This window comes from Salmo salar, chromosome ssa09, assembly GCF_905237065.1.
Source record: "Salmo salar chromosome ssa09, Ssal_v3.1, whole genome shotgun sequence".
NCBI classification, from domain to species: Eukaryota; Metazoa; Chordata; class Actinopteri; order Salmoniformes; family Salmonidae; genus Salmo; species Salmo salar.
Genome location: NC_059450.1, coordinates 78965517 through 78982792, shown reverse-complemented (window position 1 = coordinate 78982792; position 17276 = coordinate 78965517). Strand labels below are relative to the sequence as shown.

General features: G+C 40.5%; 1 protein-coding gene across 1 annotated transcript in view; it reads left to right on the top strand.

Annotated features, from left to right (window-relative positions):
• LOC123744796 (X-linked interleukin-1 receptor accessory protein-like 2) overlaps positions 1–17276 on the top strand; it is a 277022-nt gene that overhangs the window by 178298 nt on the left and 81448 nt on the right. The window lies entirely within an intron of this gene.

Sequence of the window (17276 nt, the reverse complement as noted above, 5' to 3'; positions counted from 1 at the left end):
TATACAATGTTTTGAATGTCAAATTCTCCAGAAATATACAGCAATATCATTTTCTCCTTTCTAGTAGGAGAGAGGACAATGAGGCACACCTACCCACGCTGGTCATTGATAAATCAGGGGATTCATTCCATTTCAGTGGTGACTCTGTTTTGTCTCCCATTTCAATACATATGAGCCGATGGCACAAACTCTGAAAGGCTTCCCTGTTTTCCCCAGCACCCAACATGCTCCTGTCTCCCTGCACACATGCACATCACACTGAGCTGAGACCCAATAACTCCCTCTGGCTGTGCAACATGGCATTCATTCCTCTATTTCCACTTTCATAACTCTGCTCCAAATCACTGGGGACCAGACTTATCTCCACGGGCTAAAACCCTGCCTGTGATTCTGAAGCTCTGTCCCCATTGGCTGCTGGTCTCTACCTGGGCTCTGGAGCCAGCACAACGAGACCATGGTTCAGCTGCAGGGAGAACAGGGAGGAGACTGGCAGGGTAGTTATCCCCACAAACCAAGTAGAAAATTATAGAACCAACCAACACACAGTTAAACTAATGCTCAGATAAAACAGTTATAACTGGTATAGCAGTTATTTTTAAGTATTGGATGCGATTACTTTCTACCCAAATCTATGGGTGGAAAGTATGTGGGAGAAACTGCAACAAAAAGTTTGTTGGTGCTCTATATTAATATTTCATAGCACTAACCGTCTAAGGTTTTAAATGTGGATTTTGGTCATTCAGAGCAACAGAAGAGCTCGGTGTCTAAACCCAATGGGGAAATCAATAAAACACATTGCTGTTCTTGAGAGGGACAGGGGTCAACAGTCATCCTATGGAGCTGCATGCCCTCACTACCTTACCAAAGATGTATGCCATGGAGATTTACCCATTCATAATTTGTATCCACCAGGTAAGTAGATTGAACAAAACAAAAGAAAATACAAATAAAAAATATTTAAAAAATAGCATCTCTCTCATCCAAAATGTACACTTTTCAAAACATTGATCCACAGTTGTTGGCGGCCATGTTTCTCCCAGTCCCAGTAGAGGTTGATGAGATCTTGTGGTGACGTCTTGGTACTGGGGCTCAGCTCCACAAGAGGCCTTGTCCCGACCTCCAACAATGTGTCCTGAGTTGGCTCATCAAAGGCCTTAGTGACTCCAGTCTAGCACATCCACCACTGGAGGGATGGATTTTGTCCCACCGCATTTTGAAGATAGGTTAGTTAACAGATTGATTTGAACATGGGAATCAAGTTATCCCAGCACTCTGCTTGCATCCCAAATGGTGTCCCGCCCTGGTCAAAAGTAGTGCACTATAGGGTTAGGGTTCAATTTGGGACACATCTATACACTCTCCTATTGGGTAGTTGACACCAGTTCATCTCCCGAACAAGTGTGTTCCACTTCAGTAGCCAGCATTGTGATGGAGATTACATACAGCACAGCAGCCCAGGGGCAGATAGCCTCATATCAAACTCTGCCTGTTTGCTTCACAGACATGCTCTTATCTGATCCTGTGTAGAACTGCGTTTGCGTTTCTGACAGAACTCTTTGAGCAGGTACAGGGCAACGAGCATGTTGCCAGCAGAAAGTATGATATACATTATTATAAAACCATACTTTCCTGTCAATCGGAGCCCATATTTATTTCATGGATGTTACCACAATTCATGTTACCACAACTCATGTTACCAGAACTCATATTATAAAAGAGAGTTGCACAATCTATATATATATAATATATATATATATATAAACTCCCAGTAATTTACTGGGTAAAACACCAACGTTTCGGCATCACTGTGCCTTCTTCGTGTTACCACAACTCACGTTACCACAATTCACGTTACCACAATTCACGTTACCACAACTCATGTTACCACAACTCATGTTACCACAACTCAAGGTAATTTCCAACAGTGCCCCATCTTATAGTGTCCTACTACTTCTCTCTCTCTCTCTCTCTCTCTCTCTCTCTCTCTCTCTCTCTCTCTCTCTCTCTCTCTCCCTTTTCTCTCTGTCTCCTTTTCGCTCTCTCTCTCGCTCGCTCTCTCTCTCCATCTCTCTCTCTCCCTCGCCCTCCCCACTCTCTCTCTACTCACTCTCTTTCTCTTGCATTGTCACATACATTCACTGGCCAGTTTTTAGGTACACCCATCTAGTACTGGGTCAGACCTCCCTTTGCCGCTTAGGTCACTCGTTTTGTCCATTCTAGCTTTCAATCGAACACTAACTGAATGCCTCGATGCCTGTCTGCTTTATATAACAAGCCATGGCCACGTGACTCACTGTCTGTAGGAGTGATCCATTTTCGTGTACCTATTTAACTGTCTGGTGAGTGTACACCAGATGGGTGCAGTGAAATATGTTGTTTTACATGGTCAGCCATAGTAGTACGGCGCCCCTGGAGCAAATTGGGGTTAAGTGTCTTGCTCAAGGTTTTTTCAACTTGTCGTCTCGGGTATTCGTACTTAAATGAACATGTTGACACTAATGGGAGAGGGATAGAGCAGATTCCTAAATTATTAATGCCTTCCTTTTCCCTTTCAATTACATTTAACACCACACTGAATGATGGTTCAAACTGGCAGAGAGGCAATGCTTTACATGAGATTACGTCGTTGCCTCCCTGTTCATAGAGGTAATTGGCAACAGGAGTCACAGTGAGAGCAGGGTCCGTTTGAAGAGCGCCACTCAATGTTCCGTCAAATGATGCTCTGTTTTGTTACCAAGAGTAACCAATATGGAAGGGTCTGTCACATGCGTCCTCCCTAGGAATAGCAGACAACGTGGCTTTTAAATGTGCCACTTTCTTCTGCTGGGTCTTCGCTCAGTCATGCCAGTTTGAGAGCAAAAATGTTTTTGAAGCCGTCTACAAATCATCTTTCAGCTCTCTCACTGACATCAGGTTGAATATCGAGCTTTCTGAGAATTCTATACATGTAAAGTAGCCTCAGAAGTTATACATTGTTCACACAGTACAATTCACAGTTGACAATTCATATAAAGATTACATTTTTACTCAGAATCAATTCTTATAATTTCTCTCAGCTAATTCTCTACAGATAGATTGTTTAAATTCATTTGAATGTGATAATTTAGTATCAAGCAGTTGGAAAGTGAATATGCTCCTCTCTCATCTCTCCTAATTGTGCAAGATGGGGTAAATCTGTTTGCCTGATGGATCTACAATCTCCTGAATATGCCAGTCATATCCGCCTGCAACCTTTTGTGTTGGAAAACAATCCGTAGTTTTGAGGGATATGAATAATTGTGGTGGAAAGTGGTCACGATTGCTGTTGCTTGTAAGCATGAAATTCCGGCTGCAGCCTGAATCTATTGAACACAATTACAAGCAGGAACGAACACACCATGTACTTTTGATTGGTCCACCCGCAGAATCTGAGCACACAGCTAAAAATGCTCTGGGATGTCTCTGTGAATTAGGGACAGAAGAGAGGAAGAGATTGAAGACTGACTGACACACACAGTCTATCTGAAACAATATGCAGCGCTGCCATGATCATCGTGGGTGGAGGGAGGAGAGGGGACAGAAATCTGTTTTATGCTGTTTCTAACCTAGCTAGCTCTGAACAGTGGGGATTGAGTTCAAAGATGGTTCTTCAGGGATTTCATTTTTTTCCCGTGGATCATACACTATCCTTTGTTTACCCTTCAATCCTCTGAAATGTGGCAGATTGAAGTTATATTTTTGAATAATAGGTCTGCAACGGCATAGGCTAATTGGTAAAAAATACATACTGTAACCTCCAGTATACAGGCAGCAATTCATCCTCCCATGCATCCTGCATCCTGATGTGTTTTTGTTTATGTTGGTTTGGTGGAATGAATGCATTTCTATATCCTAGTGTTGGTATTCATTCTGCATATAAAATAAATCAATAAGTCACTCTCTTTAGATCGATGAATAAATGTAGCAGATGGGGACAAAGATGGATTACAGGATACATTTTTTACCAGTTATAGATCACTGACTACGTATTTCACCATTTATAGATCACTGACCACATATTTCACCAGTTATAGATCACTGACCACGTATTTCACCAGTTATAGATCACTGACCACATATTTCACCATTTATAGATCACTGACTACATATTCCACCAGTTATAGATCACTGACTACGTATTTCACCATTTATAGATCACTGACCACATATTTCACCAGTTATAGATCACTGACCACGTATTTCACCAGTTATAGATCACTGACTACGTATTTCACCATTTATAGATCACTGACCACGTATTTCACCAGTTACAGATCACTGACCACGTATTTCACTAGTTACAGATCACTGACCACGTATTTCACTAGTTACAGATCACTGACCACGTATTTCACCATTTATAGATCACTGACCACGTATTTCACCAGTTACAGATCACTGACCACGTATTTCACTAGTTACAGATCACTGACCACGTATTTCACTAGTTACAGATCACTGACCACGTATTTCACCAGTTCTAGATCACTGACCACGTATTTCACCAGTTATAGGTCACTGACTACATATTTCACCAGTTACAGATCACTGACTACGTATTTCACCAGTTATAGATCACTGACCACGTATTTCACCAGTTATAGATCACTGACTACGTATTTCACCATTTATAGATCACTGACCACGTATTTCACCAGTTATAGATCACTGACTACGTATTTCACCAGTTACAGATCACTGACCACGTATTTCACCAGTTATAGATCACTGACCACGTATTTCACCAGTTACAGATCACTGACCACGTATTTCACCAGTTATAGATCACTGACTACGTATTTCACCAGTTATAGATCACTGACCACGTATTTCACCAGTTATAGATCACTGACTATGTATTTCACCAGTTATAGATCACTGACTACGTATTTCACCATTTATAGATCACTGACCACGTATTTCACCAGTTACAGATCACTGACCACGTATTTCACCAGTTATAGATCACTGACCACGTATTTCACCAGTTATAGATCACTGACCACGTATTTCACCAGTTATAGATCACTGACTAGGTATTTCACCATTTATAGATCACTGACTACATATTTCACCAGTTATAGATCACTGACTACATCCTGTATACATGATGCCACATCAAACAGTGAAATAGTGACCAATCTTTAGCCATCATTAACGGTGCATAGATACCATTGGGTCAATAAGCACCACTGCAACCTAGAACTCCCAGTAAGTGTATGGACAGTGTATGGTGACTGCCATTAACACTTGACATTCTGTAGATCATCACAAAATCACAAGTCAAGTTTCTACGGAAACCTTTGTTAATTGAGATTCTATGAAAATCTGTGCAGGCCCATCAATTACATCATGACATTGGCCTTCTCATCTCCAGTTGTGGAGCAGGCTGACTTTTACATTGGGACATGGTAAAGGCATCCAGCTTTCAAGAACAGAGAGTCCAGCCATCTGGAAACATTAGTGTGGCTTCCTGCCTGATACTGTTATAGTTGAAAGAGCATCCAACACTAACCTAGAGCAGGCCTGACTTGGCCTGGTCCACATCTAACCCTATGCCAGAGCAGCCATGACTTGGCCTGGTCCACATCTAACCCTAACCTAGAGCAGCCATGACTTGGCCTGGTCCACATCTAACCCTAACCTAGAGCAGCCATGACTTGGCCTGGTCCACATCTAACCCTAACCTAGAGCAGCCATGACTTGGCCTGGTTCACTTGTCTCTGTGTACTGGATGTCTTCCTTAATAAATAAAAAAAGTGCTTGTCTTTATTGTAGTGCCACTATTAGCCTAATGTAATGGCATTGTCTTTATTGTTGCTCCACTATTAGCCTAATGTAATGGCATTGTCTTTATTGTAGCTCCACTATTAGCCTAATGTAATGGCATTGTCTTTATTGTAGCTCCACTATTAGCCTAATGTAATGGCATTGTCTTTATTGTAGCTCCACTATTAGCCTAATGTAAGGGCATTGTCTTTATTGTAGTGTCACTATGTTCGGTAGCATAACTTCCTGAAATAGAGACATTTTCCTGATGTTCGGTAGCTTAACTTCCTGAAATAGACATTTTCCTGATATTTGGTAGCTCTTGTGAGTGAGTGACTGTCTAGCTGCTCACTGCCCGCTAACCAGCCAGGAACCCAGACAGGCTCTCAAACCTAGCTGTCCATCATCCAGCACAAATCAGGTACCTTCAGCAGTAGGGAGATACAATTGAAGTCGGAAGTTTACATAGACCTTAGCCAAATACATTTAAACTCAGTTTTTCACAATTCCTGACATTTAATCCCAGTAGAAATTCCCTGTTTTAGGTCAGTTAGGATCACCACTTTATTTTAAGAATGTGAAATGTCAGCATAATAGTAGAGAGAATGATTTATTTCAGCTTTTATTTCTTTCATCACATTCCCAGTGGGTCATAAGTTTACATACACTCAATTAGTATTTGATAGCATTGCCTTTAAATTGTTTAACTTGGGTGAAATGTTTCGGGTAGCCTTCCACAAGCTTCCCACAATAAGTTGGGTGAATTTTGGCCGATTCCTCCCGACAGAGCTGGTGTAACTGAGTCAGGTTTCTAGGCCTCCTTGCTCGCATACACTTTTTCAGTTCTGCCCACACATTTTCTATAGGATTGAGGTCAGGGCTTTGTGATGACAACTCCAATTCCTTGACTTTGTTGTCCTTAAGCCATTTTGCCAAAACTTTGGAAGTATGCTTGGGGTCATTGTCCATTTGGAAGACCCATTTGCGACCAAGTTGTAACTTCCTGACTGATGTCTTGATGTTGCTTCAATATATCCACATAATTGTCATTCCTCATGATGCCATCTACTTTGTGAAGTGCACCAGTCCCTCCTGCAGCAAAGCACCCCCACAACATGATGCTGCCACCCCCGTGCTTCACGGTTGGGATGGTGTTCTTCGGCTTGCAAGACTCCCCCTTTTTCCTCCAAACATAACGATGGTCATTACGGCCAAAGAGTTATATTTTTGTTTCATTAGACCAGTGGACATTTCTCCAAAAAGTACGATCTTTGTCCCCATGTGCAGTTGCAAACCGTAGTCTGGCTTTTTATGGAGGTTTTACAGGAATGGTTTCTTCCTTGCTGAGCGGCCTTTCAGATTATGTCGATATAGGACTCGTTTTACTGTGGATATAAATACCTTTGTACCTGTTTCCTCCAGCATCTTCACAAGGTCCTTTGCTGTTGTTCTGGGATTGATTTGCACTTTTCGCACCAAAGTACATTCATCTCTAGGAGACAGAACATGTCTCCTTCCTGAGCGGTATGACGGCTGCGTAGTCCCATGGTGTTTATACTTGCGTACTATTGTTTGTACAGATGAACGTGGTACCTTCAGGTGTTTGGAAATTGCTCCCAAGGATGAACCAGACTTGTGGAGGTCTACAATTTTTATTCTGAGGTCTTGGCTCAGAACTTCTTTTGATTTTCCCATGATGTCAAGCAAAGAGGCACTCAGTTTGAAGGTAGGCCTTGAAATACATCCACAGGTACACCTCCAATTGACTCAAATTATGTCAATTAGCCTATCAGAGGTTTCTAAAGCCATGACATCATTTTCTGGAATTTTCCAAGCTGTTTAAAGGCACAGTCAGCTTAGTGTATGTAAACTTCTGACCCACTGGAATTGTGATACAGTGATTTATAAGTGAATTAATCTGTCTGTAAACAATTGTTGGAAAAATGACTTGTGTCATGCACAAAGTAGATGTCCTAATCGACTTGCCAAAACTATAGTTTGTTAACAATAAATGTGTGGAGTGGTTGAAAAATTAGTTTTAATGACTCCAACCTAAGTGTTTGTAAACTTCTGACTTCAACTGTATAAGACGTCAGTGAGAGATATACACTGAGTGTACAAAGCAGGGATACCTGCTCTTTCAATGACATAGACTAACCAGGTGAATCCAGCTAAAAGCTATGATTCCTTATTGATGTCATTTATTAAATCCACTTCAATCAGTGTAAATGAAGGGGAGGAGACAGGTTAGGATTTTTAAGCCTTGAGACAATTGAGACATGGATTGTGTACAGTATGTGTGCCATTCAGAGGGTGAATGGGCAAGACAAAATATTTAAGTGCCTTTGAATGGTGCAACGGTTTAAATGTGTCAAGAACTGCACTGCTGCTGGGTTTTCCTCGCTCAACAGTATCCTGTGTGTATCAAGAATGGTCCACCACCCAAAGGACATCCAGCCAGCTTGACACAACTGTGGGAAGCATTTGAGTCAATTTGGGCCAGCATCCCTGTGGAACACTTTCAACACCTTGTAGTCCATACCTTGATGAATTGATGCTGTTCTGAGGGCAAAAGGAGGGGCAGGGGTGCAACTCAATATTAGGAAGGTGTTCCTAATGTTTTGTTCACTCTGTCGAACAGTACATTATGTTAACCGCTAGAAGATTATAATATGGGTGAAGATGCAGCAAGGAGGAGGAAGAGGGGATATGCATATACACACCTGCTTGGACTGGAATATATCCTTGTCTGTGTTGTAATGTCATCATCATTGCCATAATACCAGCCATGCATAGTCTTCTAGGTATGGAGCCAATCATCTGATAATGAAACCTCCTGTGAAGCACTTCCTTTAAACTGCATCCTTTACTGAACTAGTTCAACGATTGTTTATTGACCTGGAAAATGTGGTGATGCTGGGAACAGTCAGAGTTATGTGTATCTCTGTGCTGTGAGTTGGGCTGGGTTTTTCAGCATGATCATTTCCTCCATCTTAATTGGAATACAAATGAAAAAGGGCAGCACACATGCCAGATTTGTAATAATTACCGTATCCTTGTGTTTTTGAGGAAAACATCTGCTGTGCTTACAGAGGGATATCTTAACAATTAAAGCATGAGATCTCCAGGGTACGCCATTCCCCCTCAGAGTCCAAAATTAGACGTTTTATTTTGAATCACTCTGAAAACACTTCAGGGACTGCTCGCGTGTGTTTGTTCTGTTAAGTACACTTAAAATGTTGACGTGATCTGCAAGCAATTTCTGATAGCGACCTCTTGCCATAACTCATTCCGCAAACGATGCAAGCTAATGTTTGGCAAATGTGTTGCCACTAGGGATTTTGAAACACTTTTGTCTAAGCTTGATAAATTGATCCATACCAAAGACAGCAAAGTTCTCCTCTTAGTGAGTCTCTTTGGAAAAAGTATGCACAAGCTATAGGATGACAGCGAGGGCACAGAATACTTATTGTATTTGAACATAGCGAACTGGACAGATCATGCTCTCAACACTGTTATGAACTACCATTCCAGTGATGTGTCACACGACCTTGGCGACAGCCAGCCAGTAGAATACTTTCGCCCTCCATGCTGAATAATTGCTTCAACATAATAATGAACTTCAGAGCTCACTGTCAGGTAAAACGGCTGCCTGAAATCACAACTGGCTAGTAGGGAAGGAGATTACATTCTAGCCCATGTAAGGAGAAGACCTGCTGGGTTATCTGGGCTCAGATGTCCCCTCACCGCCCTTCACTAAGGATTATGAGGAACTCTTGTGCGCCTTTAAATTTGGCACAGGCTCTGACAATAGCAGGTGTCCTTAGCATCTGACCCACTCTAACCTCAGAATGGAAAGAATTTGAACAGTGGTCAGAAGTTAGAGGAAACCTGCTGTGTGTGCTTTTCACATTCAGCCAAACGTGATCGCACAGTAATGAGGGAGGGCGGGGAAGCTTCGGGTTGGCTTTCAGATAAAAGGTGTGTTTAGCAGTAACTTTATTAAACAAATCATGCTGTGGTCTGTAAATGTCTCAAGTTTGGGGATTTTAAATAAATACCAAAGAAGTCTTATAGCAACTTCTAACACTGATCTAACATATTGCAAATGGAATGCCAATGAAAAACAACTATTGAAGGAAATTGCATATTTTCTGGTCGTTGGTAGAAATCGTAAGTTTTACCAGTATTTGTCAGCGACATCCAAAGGGGTGTTTTGATGTAGGATGACTCCCACTTCTAGATCCTTCATTAAATAGATTTCTTGGCATTGTCCAATTAATTAATTGAGACAAAAACACATATTCTTGCCAGAGGACTTCATGTGTTTCCCATTCTAATTCTGAGCCACCCTTTTATCAGAAATACATTGATGATATCTAATTATTGCTATACAGTCAGGCAACAATCCATGAACTAGACATGTCCTAATTCTTTCCTGTACACTTACCAGAAACCTGCAGTGAAACAATGACAGAATATGATAGAATTGCAGTTAACAGATCACATTGGGGAGTATTACAGTGTTGAAGTCGACACTTGTTGTCACTTTTGAGAATAAACATATAAAACAACACATATGGAAAATATAGTATTAAGAAAAGTAGTCCCTATTTAAAGCCAGCCAAATATATTCTTATTCAGGATTCTAGAGCATCATTAGATTCTACATAAGTGAGTTGGGGGTAATCCAGTACCACCTCTGGTTGCATTGTCAGCTCGAACACACATTCCCAGTAACAAGAGGCCACTTTAGTCGAGTGAGTCAACCTTCCCCCGTCTGACCTTATCTGTGGGGGCACAGCCTGCCCTCCTAGACTCTGCCGAGGGCATAGCTTGGCCTGGTGCCAGCAGTCCTCTGGCTTAAGGGCAGCCTATCCATGGTGGAAGTAGACAGCTGCATAGGCCTCTATGTTTACTGTATGATTGTGTCACCTAACTGAGCCACCTCATGATGTTCTTTTGAATACATGCATACTGGCATTTCTCAGCCCTTCTCGAATGTTGGCAGAGGAGTTGTGCATTTGCTGAGGGGTTGGCCTGTGTGTTCTGGTTGAGAATGGCTTTTTAGCTATTTTTACGACGCATACTGTATATCTATCCTTAAGCATGTCAAGAGCTGCCATGCATAATGAGTAATTATGAGCGCAAGGTACAGTAAATATAGAATGTTAATTATTCTTGCCTCGATCCAATTCGGAGCTCATTTCAGCAAGGTGCACTAACAAGCTTTTTATAGTTAGCTGTATGCCCATGTCCCCCTCATTAGAATGTCAGTTCTGTTGATGTTTTCCAAATGTTTGTTTGTGAGGATAGCTGTTCTGAAGCCCTCTTCTCATAGCTGTGTACCCTCATTCAACTTATTTACTGTAAGGTAATGATCTAATGTCATTACCAGCTGACTTGATGAGATGAGAGAGAGGCGTTGTCTTGTGCTGTTAACTCAGCCAATATATTAAAGAATAAAAATTAAAGAACATTGGCTTGGCTGCCATGACGATGATCTAACAGTTTAACCTCGTCAACAACCTTGAGGACTTCCTGAATCACTCTTTCAACCAGGAAATGATGGGCCTCTAAAGTGCCTACATGCTGCTTTACCTTGACTCTGGCTGATAGAGTACCCCATCAAATAATGCCAGCAAGGCTCCTCTGCTAAACATCATTTTTTTTTGCCTTGTCTGAAGTAAATGAACACAACCCTAACTTAACATGACCCTACCTTAAAACAACCCTAAATGAACACAAACCTAACTTAACACAACCCTAACTTAAAACAACCCTAACTGAACACAACTCTAACTTAACACTACGCTAAATGAACACAACCCTAACTGTACACAACCCGAACTTAACACAACCCTAAATGAACACAACTCTAACTGAACACAACCCTAACTTAATACAACCCTAAATGAACGCAACCCTAACTGAACACAACCCTAAATGAACACAACCATATCTTAACAAAACCCTAACCCTAACACAACTCGAAATGACCACAAGCCTAACTTAACACAACCCTAAATGAACACAACTCTAAATGAACACAACTCTAACTGAACACAACCCTAACTTAACACAACCCTAATTTAACACAACCCTAACTTAATACAACCCTAAATGAACACAACTCTAACTGAACATGAACCCTAACTTAATACAAACCAAAATGAACATAACCCTAACTTAACGCAATCCTGCAGTAAATTAACACATTCCTAACTTAACACAATTCTAACTGAACACAACCCTAAATGAACACAAACCTAAATGAACACAACCCTAAATGAACACAGCCCTAACTTAACACAACCCTAACTGAACACATCCCTAACTAAACACAAACCTAACTTTACACAACCCTAACTTAACACAACCCTAAATTAACACAACTCTAACTGAACACAACCCTAACTGAATACAAACCTAAATGAACACAACCCTAACTGAACACAACCCTAACTTAACTTAACCCTAAATGAACACAACACTAACTGAACACAACCGTAACTTAATAAAACCCTAAATGAACGTAACCCTACCTTAACGCAACCCTAAATGAACACAACCATAACCTAACACAACCCTAACTGAACTCAACCCTAACCTAACACAACCCTAACTTAACATGAACCCTAACTTAATACAAACCAAAATGAACGTAACCCTAACTTAACAAACCCTACAGTAAATGAACACAACCCTAAAAGAACACAGCCCTAACTTAACACAACTCTAACTGAACACAACCCTAAATGAACACAACCCTAACTGAACACAAACCTAACTTAACACAACCCTAACTTAACACAACTCTAACTGAACACAACCCTAACTGAACACAAATCTAACTTAACACAACCCTAACTGAACACAACCCTAAATGAACACAACCCTAACTGAACACAAACCTAACTTAACACAACCCTAACTGAACACAACCCTAACTGAACACAACCCTAAATGAACACAACCCTAACTGAACACAAACCTAACTTAACACAACCCTAACTTAACACAACTCTAACTGAACACAACCCTAACTTAACACTACGCTAAATGAACACAACCCTAAAAGAACACAGCCCTAACTTAACACAACTCTAACTGAACACAACCCTAAATGAACACAACCCTAACTGAACACAACCCTAATTGATCACAACCCTAACTGAACACAACCCTAATTGATCACAACCCTAAATGAACACAACCCTAACTTAACACAACCCTAAATGAACACAACCCTAAATGAACACAATGCTAAATGAACACAACCCTAAATGAACACAACCCTAATTGTCACAACCCTAAATGAACACAACCTTAACTTAACACAACCCTAATTGATCACAACCCTAAATGAACACAACCCTAACTTAACACAACCCTAAATGAACACAACCCTAAATGAACACAATGCTAAATGAACACAACCCTAAATGAACACAACCCTAATTGATCACAACCCTAAATGAACACAACCTTAACTTAACACAACCCTAATTGATCACAACCCTAACTGATCACAACCCTAACTGAACACAACCCTAATTGATCACAACCCTAACTGAACACAACCCTAAATGAACACAACCCTAATTGATCACAACCCTAAATGAACACAACCCTAAATGAACATAACGCTAAATGAACACAACCCTAATTGATCACAACCCTAAATGAACACAATCTTAACTTAACACAACCCTAACTGAACACAACCCTAACTGCACACAACCCTAAATGAACACAACCCTAAATGAACACAACCCTAACTCTAAGTAATGTCCTCGACATTCTCTGTGCTCTTTGTAATCTCAGTATGATTTTTTGTACTGAAATCCAGTTTTATTTTTTTCATACTCTAAGAAGATGTCAGTTTGCCCAGTATTCTAGGTATTGTGTCCTGCAGTTTATACTTGTTCCAGTCAGTGCAATATATATTGTTTTAATATTGTGTTCTAATAATGCATTTTCTGGATCAAAGATAGGAAGCAATCCATATATGGACTTCAGCTAAGGTCATAGGTTTATTCTGGTTTAGTAAAGGTTTATGATGCCCTCCGTTCATCCCTGTGTATTACAATGTATTTTCTGTTAAAGTAATACTCTGCGAAAGCCTGTCTATTCCATTTTTCACCCCTGATTAAAAATAGGGAGAAATAGAGAGAAAATACAAAATTACATATTTGTGTAGTTTCTTTTCAAGTGTGTGATTCTGGCCATCTGTTGTGTCTCTGAGATACACCTCGAGGTAGATGGCAGCCAACACTTTTGCGGCAGGCAGCCTGTTTACACTTCTTAATGATGATTCAAACATGTATCAGATACAATCCTCCTCTTAGGGGTTAACTCCTCTTCTCCTCAGTAAGGATGTGACTTCATCACACTCGTATGGAACATCTCTAGTGAAGGCCTCCACAGCAGGGAAGGCAAGGTTCTCTTTAGAAATCAAAGCACAACACCAAGACTGACTCATACATGCCATTATTCTCTTATGGAAAAAATGAAACAGGCTCTTTAAATGATATGTTTCTGTGTCCATGTTTGAGACATTTATCTTGGAGACACATAATGAAAGCTATGTGTGTTTTATCCTATTGTTGTCTCATCGATGTGGGAATATCTCTTGATGTTGTATTTTTCAGACCGCCTTTCTGGGTTTGCTTTTTTACATGCTGTCTCTTCCTTAAAAATAACTTTTGTTCTTGAAATGCGAAGACTATCTCATTTTAATTTATTTATGAGTCAAATATTCAATCAATTTAAAAAAAAATATTTCATCAAAAGGCATGGAAGACTCTTGTAGAGGAGATGTACTTTAACCCTACTCAATATAGTTCTATGGCACCTGCCTTTCATGACAGACAAAATCTATGGCACCTGCCTTTAATGACAGACAAAATCTATGGCACCTGGCCTTTAATGACAGACAATATCTATGACACCTGCCTTTAATGACAAACTAAATCTATGACACCTGCCTTTCATGACAGACAAAATCTATGGCACCTGCCTTTAATGACAGACAAAATCTATGGCACCTGCCTTTAATGACAGACAAAATCTATGGCACCTGGCCTTTAATGACAGACAATATCTATGACACCTGCCTTTAATGACAAACAAAATCTATGACACCTGCCTTTAATGACAGACAAAATCTATGGCACCTGCCTTTAATGACAGACAAAATCTATGGCACCTGCCTTTAATGACAGACAAAATCAATGACACCTGGCCTTTAATGAAGGACAAAATCTATGACACCTGTGTCACGGATCCCCCGGTACTCCTGCTCATTCTGTTCACCAGTTCCGGAGGTCTACGTCACCGGCCTTCCAGGCGTCATTGAACGGGATTCATTACCACCAACCCCGGACTGTCTTGTCTGATTACACACACCTGGTTCCCATTTCCCCTGATTAGTATGTTATATATGTGCCCTCAGTTCCCTCTGTCGGTTATTGTTCCCGTGTCCGTTGGTGGTGTGAGTACCTATGTGTTGGTGCAGCTGTTATGCTGCGCGCTTTATATATTGTGTATTATGGGTATCGTCCTGTGGCATTCAACAAGGTTTACCCTCGCTCTGTTGTTTGGGTGCAGCCCAGTGTTTTTGTAAACGTGTTTGTTTTGGGTGTATTAAAAACCCCTCTTGTGTGTTCCTGCGCCTGTCTCCAAATCCTTTATACCAGCGTGACAACCTGGCCTTTCATGACAGACAAAATCTGACACCTGCCTTTCATGACAGACAAAATCTATGACATCTGCCTTTAATGACATAAAATTACATTCACTTGAATCTGAATTGCGTAACACTTCTTTAGCTATTGATAATGATAAGCATGATTGTTTGGTACAACTAACTGAAAAGTTGCATGTGAATCAGTGCAGATATTCGAATGCACAATTTAGCATTTTCCTGCAAACATACACTGCTTAACCCTGTTCTTAAAACTTGGAATATCTCTGCAAGAGGAAACAAATGCATATGTATGAATGTCAGATATATGGTTCAGTGGCTGTGTGGCAATATGCATGTATATTTAGGCAAGTCAATGAGATATGCACTTGTCAACTGTCCAGTTGTTGCTGTGGACTCCAGAAACCCAGTGGCATTATTTCACAGTGCCACCTTTCCCGTTCCTGTCGTTGGTCATCTATAAATTCAGCCTCTTTGATTTCTGCCAGGCACTGCAAACCTGCTGACGAGGAAGAAAAGACTCAATAGATGTCCCCCATCAGCAAAGTTATACATTTAGTTGCATGTTTTTAGGGAGGTTGGTAAGGGAGAAATAAGACAGGCATTTAGCATGTAGAGTGGCTTTGGGAGCTGCTGAATAGTTTGGTCTAAAGAAGAGAGTGACAGACCTCTTCCTTTAGCAACCATTGAGTCTATATGTTTTGACCATGACAACCTTCTATTTAGGGTTACACCCAGCAGTTTAGTCTCTTCACCTTGCTCAATTGCCACATTATTCAATGATATAGTGAACAAAAATATAAAGGCAACATGCAATAATTTCAAAGATTTTACTGTTACAGTTCATATAAGGAAATCAGTACATTTAAATAAATGAATTAGGCCCTAATGTATGGTCAGGGGTGCAGCCATGGGTGGACCTTGGAGGGTATAGGCTCACCCACTGGGGAGCCAGGCCCAGCCAATCAGAATTAGTTTTTCCCCACGAGGGCTTTATTACAGACATAAATACTACATATTTTTTCAGCTCATGAAACATGGGACCAACACTTTACATGCGTTTAGACATATGTAAGCAGACACGCAATGGATTATGGTCACTGTAGTTAATTACCATGTTTTCTGCACTAAACTACAGTATGTAGAATATTAGCCTGTTGGAAACTACAACTCCCTACTATTGCACAGCTCAAGCTTGATCTGAATTATCTCTAAAGAAACTGCACACCTCACAACAAAACAAAAAATTACTAAATGAAATTGTAATAATTGAACTGATGTCGATCAATTAGTTGTTTAAAAAAGAAAATGTTGGTTAATCTCACAGCACTAAGAATTTGTAATCTAATCTATGATAAGACACACAGATCTCTAGCATTATGATTGTCACCAAAATCACATCTATGTCAAATCACGGTGAACAGCAGGATTCTTTCTGAGCTGTCATTATTAATCCAGACATCAACATTGAAACATACCCATTAGATCAGCCAGTCACCATTCATCCTCATGAAAGGAGATGACGGGGAGATAGAGTATATTTGTACTGTTTAGTGAGCTCCAGGTGATATACAGATGATAATTACCATGTTGTCACAACTGCTTTTCTCCAAGAATGTACATGATGACTGAATGCAAGGTAGTCCATTTCCTATTCAACATGTTTGTCTGTCGTCATTACTCTACAGTCTAAATGGTAGTTTGTTGTGGTAGCATTACAACATAATCATCTTGAAATTAGTAATGGTTAATGCATGGTAAGGCACCTTCATTATGCACA